We start from the raw sequence: 8,818 nt of genomic DNA, 5'->3' as shown, positions 1-8,818 counted from the left end.
TGCCCGTGATCATGAAATATGCCCTGATTGTTTGGGTTCATACATGTATTCTTGCAAGTCACCCGACTCTGAGGGCAAGAGTTTATGGCACTGTGATCGATAGATCTGATATGGTGATGCAAAAGATCGTTAAAGACAAAAATATTGTGTAGTCTGCTCCCAGCATAACAGCTTCACCAGTCTGTGATCGTGCTCCTCCATCATGTTTTTACACACTAGCAAGTCATCAACAATATTGATAACTCCATCCAAGTCTTCTCTCATTTGAGCCATGGAGCTCTGGAATACCTTAGACACTGATTTCACTCCAAAAGGTCAGTGCAGAAAACGATAGCATTCTATTGGTGTGCTCATGATGCTTAGCTTGGACCTCTCCTCATCATGCTCTATTCACCAGAACCCCTGGTTTACATCAAAGTACTGAAAAGTACTTTGTCTTGGGCATGTGGGAGACCACTTCTTCCACACTCGATAGTGGATAATGCTCGCATTGGATTTCTTGATTCAAGTGTTTTGATATGTCCATGTCTTTTCCGACCCCTTACATACCCATGCCCAACTTCTGTCATGTTATGCGTTCCAGTATTGCTGGTGCCTCTTGCTGTATGATTTCAAGTTCAATATTGTGTTTTTTTTACATGTGAGTGTTTTTTTTTGTGCAGAAGTGCCATCTTGTGGCCTGAGTATGTCACTAGTTTACTTTTGGGTGATTTGAGCCTCGTTGTGATGTCTAGCAAGCTAAATGTTTTCTCTGACATAACATTGCCTGTGCACCAGTGTCAAGTTTGGATGTTTTTCTTCTGTTGATTATCAGATTTTCAGTCCACTTGTCATTATCATCCATCTCTGCCTCAATAGCCTCAATAGCCCCAATACATTTGTCATGCTCAACTTCTTAAACATGTCATTACAGCTATAGGTTTGCACAAGTGCATGTATTTTCTGCTGTGTCTCTGCTGGTTTTCTGACTTGCACATTTTAGCAAAATGATTCTTTTCATGTGACTTACACATTTGTCCAAAAGCTGGACATTTCTTTACTGTGCTTATAGCTAGACCTGTTGCACTGCACTGTGAATTTAATATAAGGTGAACAACGAATCAAAGACAATTCAGTCAGGACCACTTTAGTCAAAGTATATTTATTAATACAGCCTACATTAATACAGCAAACATTACATTTGGTGGTATGGCTCTGTTCTGTTTCATGCGCTTGCATGAAAAGCCTGAGGCAAAGAGAGCATCTCTGTGCTCTTCCATGTGACTATATGGAACAGCTGGAAGCAGGGAGAGAGGCAGCATCACACTATAGTGGCAAACCTCCCTTACCTTCCCCGTGCTTATGGGGAAGTGCCAGCAGGAGGTGCTAAGAGTGACATACAATTTGACATGAAGTTAGACCAGTTGAATAAGCTGATTCTCATTTGAGTAGTTCATTAATAGGTTTTAAAGAGTTCATGTGTTTAAGTCATAATATTTATTGGAACAGATTATCAATCATAGGTCACTTATAACTTTCTAAAAACAAAAGGTGTAGCGTTCTGGCAGAAGCCCAAAGGACAGGCATAGGAGACAAAGGCGAGAGGCAAACCAAATCCGGGACATGGGTTTTCCCTCCTCAGTGGCAAAGAGAGGCTCTTGTTAGCTGGCTTGAGGTCAGTTCCTGAGACTATGAGCATGTCATAGAAGGCGGAGGACATAAAGCAGAACTAGTTTCGGAATAATCCTCTGTTATTCCTGTCAGACTTGCTTTAACAATATAGAGAAGTGATGAGTGTGCATCATTGAGATCTTGCAAAGGATCAAAAGATTCTGTGCGAATTGTGAAATTGCCACTTTTGAGAAAACCATAAAAAGCTGTGAGAAGAACTGTTTGTAATAGTAATTCTGTATAAGGACTAAAGCACCCTTTCCTTAAAGCTGCAGTTGGAAAGATAGAGAAGAGAGCAGACTTAGCCTGAAAATTTGAACCAACACAAATTCCACATCACTCCCCCTCCCTCTCCGCTACACTCATGCCCTGCCTCCAAGCCCCTCCTCCCTCCCTTCTTGCAAATCGCAGTAGGAGCAGTAGGTGGGACCAATGGAACCGTTGTTTTTTTCACAGATTACATGCTTCATGTACTGCTGTCTGGGCATAGGGACAGATTTAGCAAATATGACAAAAAAAATTACTTTTATACAAGCTACCTTCTGCAGCTTTAGGTAAGTGATCATATAAGAGTGGGAGACTGATCCCACGTGTCCTTGTCTCGTTGTTTCTCCTACTTAAGGCCATTTAGCAGAAGACAGACGGATTTTCGAGAAGGCTGATGGTAGATGGATCCAAACAGCACAGGTGAAACTGAATATGTCCGAATAGTGGAGGATAGCATTTTTTGTGATTCAGAACAGTGAACTATGAAGGCACGTATGATGGAAATACTGACAGGCAAGGTGCAAAATCATACATTTTTATTGTGGACTTAGCTAAGCCAGATCGCATATATCGAGCTGCAGACAGCATAAGTCTTGCCTCTGGGAACAGTTGGCAAAACTTCACACCGGGACAAAGAATCAGTAATTTCGTTATTCAAACCTGGAATATAAGATGCTCGAATTATGAAGTTACCCAAGACAGATGACCATGTAGGGCGCCTAACAAATTTGTTGATAAATGGAGCTCACCTCATTGTCGCAGAAAAACAATATTTGTTTCCTTGCCCAGTGTTTACACCACAGAAGGCAAGCAACAACAATTGGGTACATTTCCGTAAGAGCTGTGGAAGAAGCCAAAAACCAATTGAAGGAGCTGCGTCTGAGCAGAGCTTAAAAGCCAATGGAGATTCTAGACTTTGGTTGTAAAAAAAAAAAAGGACCATATTACACCAGTCCTCAGATCACTACATTGGCTTCCTGTGAGTCAAAGAATAGACTTCAAAATCTTACTGTTGGTCTACAGAGCATTAAATGGTCTAAGACCGAAATATATTGTAGATTTATTAACTCCATATGAGGTATCCAGACCTCTCAGGTCATCAGGGACAGGTCTATTGTGTGTTCCCAGAATGAGAACCAAACAAAGTGAAGCAGCTTTCAGTTATTATTATTAAATGCTAAATTATTGTCTTAAATGCTAAATTATTGTCTTTTACTGGCTTCTGTTTTTAATGTTCCTTTAATTGTATTTCATTTTTATTTTTCTATTCTCCTCTAATCTCTTTCTTTCTTTCTTTCTTTCTTTCTTTGAAATGTATGATTTTAATGTATTTTTATGCTTCTGTAAAGCACTTTGAATTGCCTGGTGTATAAATTGTGCTATACAAATAAATTTGCCTTGCCTTGCCTTGCCTTGCCTAAAAGAATGAGATGCCATTCCAATCGTGAAGCAGACCAGAAGGGGAACTTGGATATGCAGCCTGCATCCAAGCTCACCATATCATGAAGTTTCTCAACAGTTTTGGACAGATCAAGAAGAGGCAGAGAGGACTGCATCAAGTTGCTATCTAGGGTGATGCCAAAAAATTATACTGACTGGAGTGGACCTGTTGTTTTCTCTTCGGATAGTGGAAAACCCAATTTTGCACAAGTACGCTTAGGAGTAGAGATGCATCTGTCTGGATTTGAATTAGGATAGTCTTTTATTAGATGAAGCACAAATGGCAGTTTGCAATTGTTCAGAAGGATCCATCAAAGAGCATCTGACAAGGTATTGAATATTTTGGCACTGCTGTGACAACCAAATGGGAGTCTAACTAAGAAATATAATTTGTTACTCCGTTGAATATCAAAAAGATGCCACTGTGAACAGTGTAGAGACATTAATTTGAAAGTGTCTGTGATATCTGCCCTGGCTAGCTGTGTACCCTTCCCTGGTTTCTTGAAAAACGTAATGGCATCGCCAACAGAAGCAGAGAGAAACACAGAGAGAAGGGTGCCAAGGGAACTAGACTGTTAATGCTCTGATTAGGAGCAGATAAATCAATAATTAGCTGTTTTTTTACCAGAAATTTCTGAGTTGCTATACCTATAGGATTAATGCAAGTAATTGGACAGGGCTATTTATCAAATGGACCGATTGTGAATCCCTTCTTAACCTCTTTTGCCAAAAATGTGTCAGTTATCTCAGGCTCCTTTAAAGCAGATTGCACGTTATTGCAGACGAACGACACTTTGGCAACCATGTTAACCCAGATAATAATTGACAAAGCAATGACTGCCTTCCCCAGCTCAGGGACATTGACAGGAGTTGAGGGCTTTATATTTTGTTCTTTTTCACCAGGTGGGCATGTCTCAGTCGCACTGATTTGGGATGCCCAACTAGTTGCAAATGTGAATGTATTTACAAATAACAAACTTATAACAAAATTATAGCACATGGGAGTCATAGATGCCATCACCTTAGTCTCTTCAGTTTTGATGTAGGCTTAAATGGTTGGTCAATGGTTACAGATTTTAGGCACAGATTAGAGGAGTGAGAGAACGAGCCACAGATTGAGCAGGAGAGAGCTTGATGGCCTGTGAAATGTCTTCTTATGAGAGTTAGGTCGACTACTGACCAGTCCAGTCCGTAATAGTCATAAAATAACGTTCCTCCATAGGTCATGGCCAGGTCTGAAATAATTGCCAAGTAGCTTGGGACAGACTTCACAGATGATGTCTCTGAATACGCCAAAAGCAACATTAAGTTCAGCCAAGGATAGAGTTTTAGAAAGTCTTGGGTCACAACTGATACGTCTCCACAATCCACAATATGTCAATAGAGCTCACCAGATTGATGTCATTGCTTTTCATGAGAAGCTCCGACTGGAGTCTGGATGTTACTCCTGAACAAAGACTCCAGGAGTTTGGGCACTGGCCATTTGCGAATTCTGGGAGTATTGAGCATTTTTCTTGCCAAACGAGAGCTTCAGCGAATCTGGACAGTGTTCTCTTCAGAGTTGGCTCCCTCTTCTTCGAATACCTGCTGAGAATCCATGACACCATGGATCCTCACCATGGAGAGGGGAGGGATGACGAGCAACAGGGTAAGTTGAAGCATGCACAGCAACAGTCTTGTCGTTCTCATATGGGAAGCAAAACAGCTTGCAGAGCTCTAAATGGCTTACAGAGGAAGCAGCGAAGGGTAAGCAGGCTATGACAGCTTAAACAGAGCGCGCTGTTTGAGATGTGCCAATAAGGCGCAACCTGGGGAATCAGCTGAGCTGTCAGCTGATGTGGGCTGGTGTGAGATCAGCTGAGCCATCAATGAAGGTAGAATGCCAATTGAGCTTGACCTCTGTGGCCTGCCTGAACTTGCGCTATGCTTCATTTAATATTTATTGCCAAATTGTTGGCAAAATGAGGGCTTAAGGTGGTTTCATGAATAATTTCAAAATGAAAAAAACAAAAAAAAAAAAAAACATTTTAGCAGGGACTAACACATATTCTGTTTAAAATTTGACAAAATCAGTAAGAGAGTGTCCCCAGTTGAAAGTGAATAGAGGTGAATGTGGCTAAATGGTGTTTTAAGAGTCAAATGATCAATAATGTATTTTCATTTTTTGAAATAGATAAATATATATGTATATAAATATATTCAGGTGAAACTATCTTTGTACTACAGCAAAACAGAAAATGACAGTAGAATTGGTTTATGTGACTGTAATTTAGGAATTGGTTTAGCTGCGATTACATTTTTTATGTATTAGACAGTCACACAACAGGCCTCACTGGTGCTTCATGTTGTGCAGTACAAGCTGTAACAGGAGTATCTCCTGTTCAGAGAGGAAGAGGCTGAACCACACACAAGGATGAAGGAAGAGATAATATCAGTAGGCACGAAAGAGGTGATATTACAGGAACAAGCACTTTACACTCCAACCAAACCACAGGGTCTAGAGTCACAGATGACAACACTCATTATTAATATGGATGAGGAAGAGAATCGTTTTGCTGCTGGACCCATTGGAGCAAGGCTATCCCTGGTAGCGGCATCAGTGACAAACTTTCCACTGTACTCACCAGTGCAGCCGAATCAATTCACTCCTCTGAGTACAGGGCTCTCTCTCTCTGTGTGTGTGTGTGTGTGTGTGTGTGTGAGTGAGAGAGAGTGAGTGAGGTGTAAATCTTTCAATAAAAATCCACTTCACTACAAACTCGTCTGCAATCTATATCTTGATGACCTTCCCATTTCTCTTCATTTATCTCTGCCTCCGCCTCAGAAGTGACTTTTCTCACACTGTTGGACATTGTGCTTTTCACTCGTGCTGTTTCACTGATTATCAGTTGAAGCTTATTCAGCTGAAGCACTGCAGGCCTCTGACTTTAACCTCAGTTACTTTGCTTTAATGTTCCATTTTCTAGTGTGGAAGGTTTGACACAAATGTTGAAGCCACAAAGCGATTTATTCACATCTCAGAGCAGAAGAAAAACTCTATCTCCTCTTTTACAGCTTGGGCCAGTTAGAGTTCAACTACATACCGCATCCGTGCCACTAGCCAGACTCTGAAAATGATCAGGAAAATCTTTCTTAAAGCCTCTTTCTGTAGAATTTTTGTGTTAACAGCAACTTTCAAATAATTCTGACAAAAGGCTGCAAGCTTTGTTAGAAAAAAAACATTTTCAATTCACTGTATTTATTCGGTTCATTCTCTTTCTTTTTTTTAATATTGCTGTACTGGTACTTTTAACTAAAACCATTGCAGTACAAAGGAACCTACAATGCTTATCAAATATATACCCAAAGTAAACTGATAGCTGTTTTTGAACCATTTGAAGTACATGCATGGTTTTAGTCTCTTTTAAAAAGTAATACTGTTTTAACTTTTATCCCCAGCAATCAGAATCAGCTATAAGTGCTATGGCATTGAGGTTGAAGTTTGAACACACTGAAATTGAAGTTGTTTTTTTACGCCATGTTTTTTGTAAATAGATCCTTGCAGATGACTATATGTGGGACTTATTTGCTGGAAAACACAATGGAACCACAGCACTTTACACTTACACAACACTACACCTTCCAAGTCCAATAAAAGGCATAACAATACCACAGAAGCTGAATATGTTCATGTTTTCTCTAATGGTGTATTTAGACATTCTTGAAAAAAATGTCACTTTACTATATATTTATATACATTAATATCTGTATTTATATATTTAGAATCTTAAGTTTCGCCAACTCTATGTGAATTTAAGGTATTTATACGTATATTTTGGCTACATATTGAATTGGAAAAAAAAAAGGAATTTCCCCTCGCCGGACTAATAAAGGAATATTGAATATATCTTTATATTTAGGCCATTTAGTATATTTATCACAAATTGTGCATAATATCGCTATTATTGCTGAAATCTTTGATATGGCTAAACAACCCACTGAAGTAACATACTGCATGTTCAGAATTTCATTGGCTATTCAAAGCATCAGTCATCTTCAAAATTGGCTGTGACTGGCTTGATCTTCACACGTGGGGAGGCTGGGACCACCATTCAACTTCTGTTATTGGCTACTGGCTAAGGTTTGAAATAAAGGATGTGAATTCTTCTTCCATCACTGCCAGTGGTACATACCTGAATTGATTGTTTTATACGGAGGTATTAGCATATTCATTAATTTTACTTTTATCGGTTTAGTGTTGAGCAGACAAACTGGGTTGATGTGAATTATGTTAATGTGTTATTTTGATTTGAATCAGTTTTATTTAGAAGCATTTTTGAGTTCAACTAAATTATTTCTGGTTAATACAAGACAGAAGAACTTCACATCATTCAACATCATCATTAGGTGTCTTTCTCATGCCAGTGAGCTACCTTATCAACAGACAAGGACGTTAATATTAAATGACTCTGCAGAGTACAACATTTTGATGTCCATTTGCTTTCTATAATAGCTCCACATGGAACCTATGGTGTTGGTAATATAAGGGCAATATTATTGTTATGGCAATAAACAATAAACATACTTAAGGTTTTGTAAGGGTCAGGCAACTAAAGCTCTTAAGGTTAGGGTTTGGGAAAGATCGGCCATAAAATTGAAATCATATTTGTCCTTAATCATCAGTCTACACCACTCTGACCTCCACAGCCTTGTTTTCCATTTTCCACCAGCCTACATAAAGAGCACATTTATTCCTGCTATGGCACTGAATGTTGACAAATCATGAGATGCAGAATCAGGCAATATGGACATAGTTCCTAAGGATACTTAGCTGCAGTGAGCCAGTATGTTGTTATAAATTACACTTATATAAATTCAGCTTCAAGTGTCCTAGCCTTGTGTCCATACTGCACAATACACTATGCATTACTGTTAGCTAATGTATCAAGTACAGGACAATTTTGAACGAACAGGAGAAAATACAAGGCATGTGTGACCTATGCAACCAGTTCCCTTTTTTGTGCTATTGTTAGTGTTAACATATTGCCTTTCTGTGTATGAATCACTACACTACACACTACAATTCCTACTCTTCCCCACTATCACTCCCATTAGGAAGCCACCACACACACACACACAAATACTCTGTTGCATGTGTGCATATACACTCTTTCAACCACACAATCAGCACACACCAGTGTAAGAGTGGTGTCAGTGTTGAGTGACATGCACACTCACACAAGCACACATCGAGAGTGTGTGTTTTGGTTGTGTGTAAATGTGTCTATTGCTGCTGTCATCTGTGGTCTTGACGACGATGACAGCGGCAGTGTGCGTTAGCCTCTGTTGGTCTGTCAGCTCAATGCTGCTACAGCTGATCAAAGCGTGGGGAGATATACACGCATGCATATGTATTCCTGCACAGAGAAAAGACTCACTAGAGGAAACACACAGAACACACATGCTGCACATATTTCACATG

The sequence above is a fragment of the Chaetodon auriga genome, chromosome 3 (assembly GCF_051107435.1).
Source record: "Chaetodon auriga isolate fChaAug3 chromosome 3, fChaAug3.hap1, whole genome shotgun sequence".
Classification (NCBI taxonomy): Eukaryota; Metazoa; Chordata; class Actinopteri; order Chaetodontiformes; family Chaetodontidae; genus Chaetodon; species Chaetodon auriga.
This window is presented reverse-complemented; position numbering follows the sequence as displayed.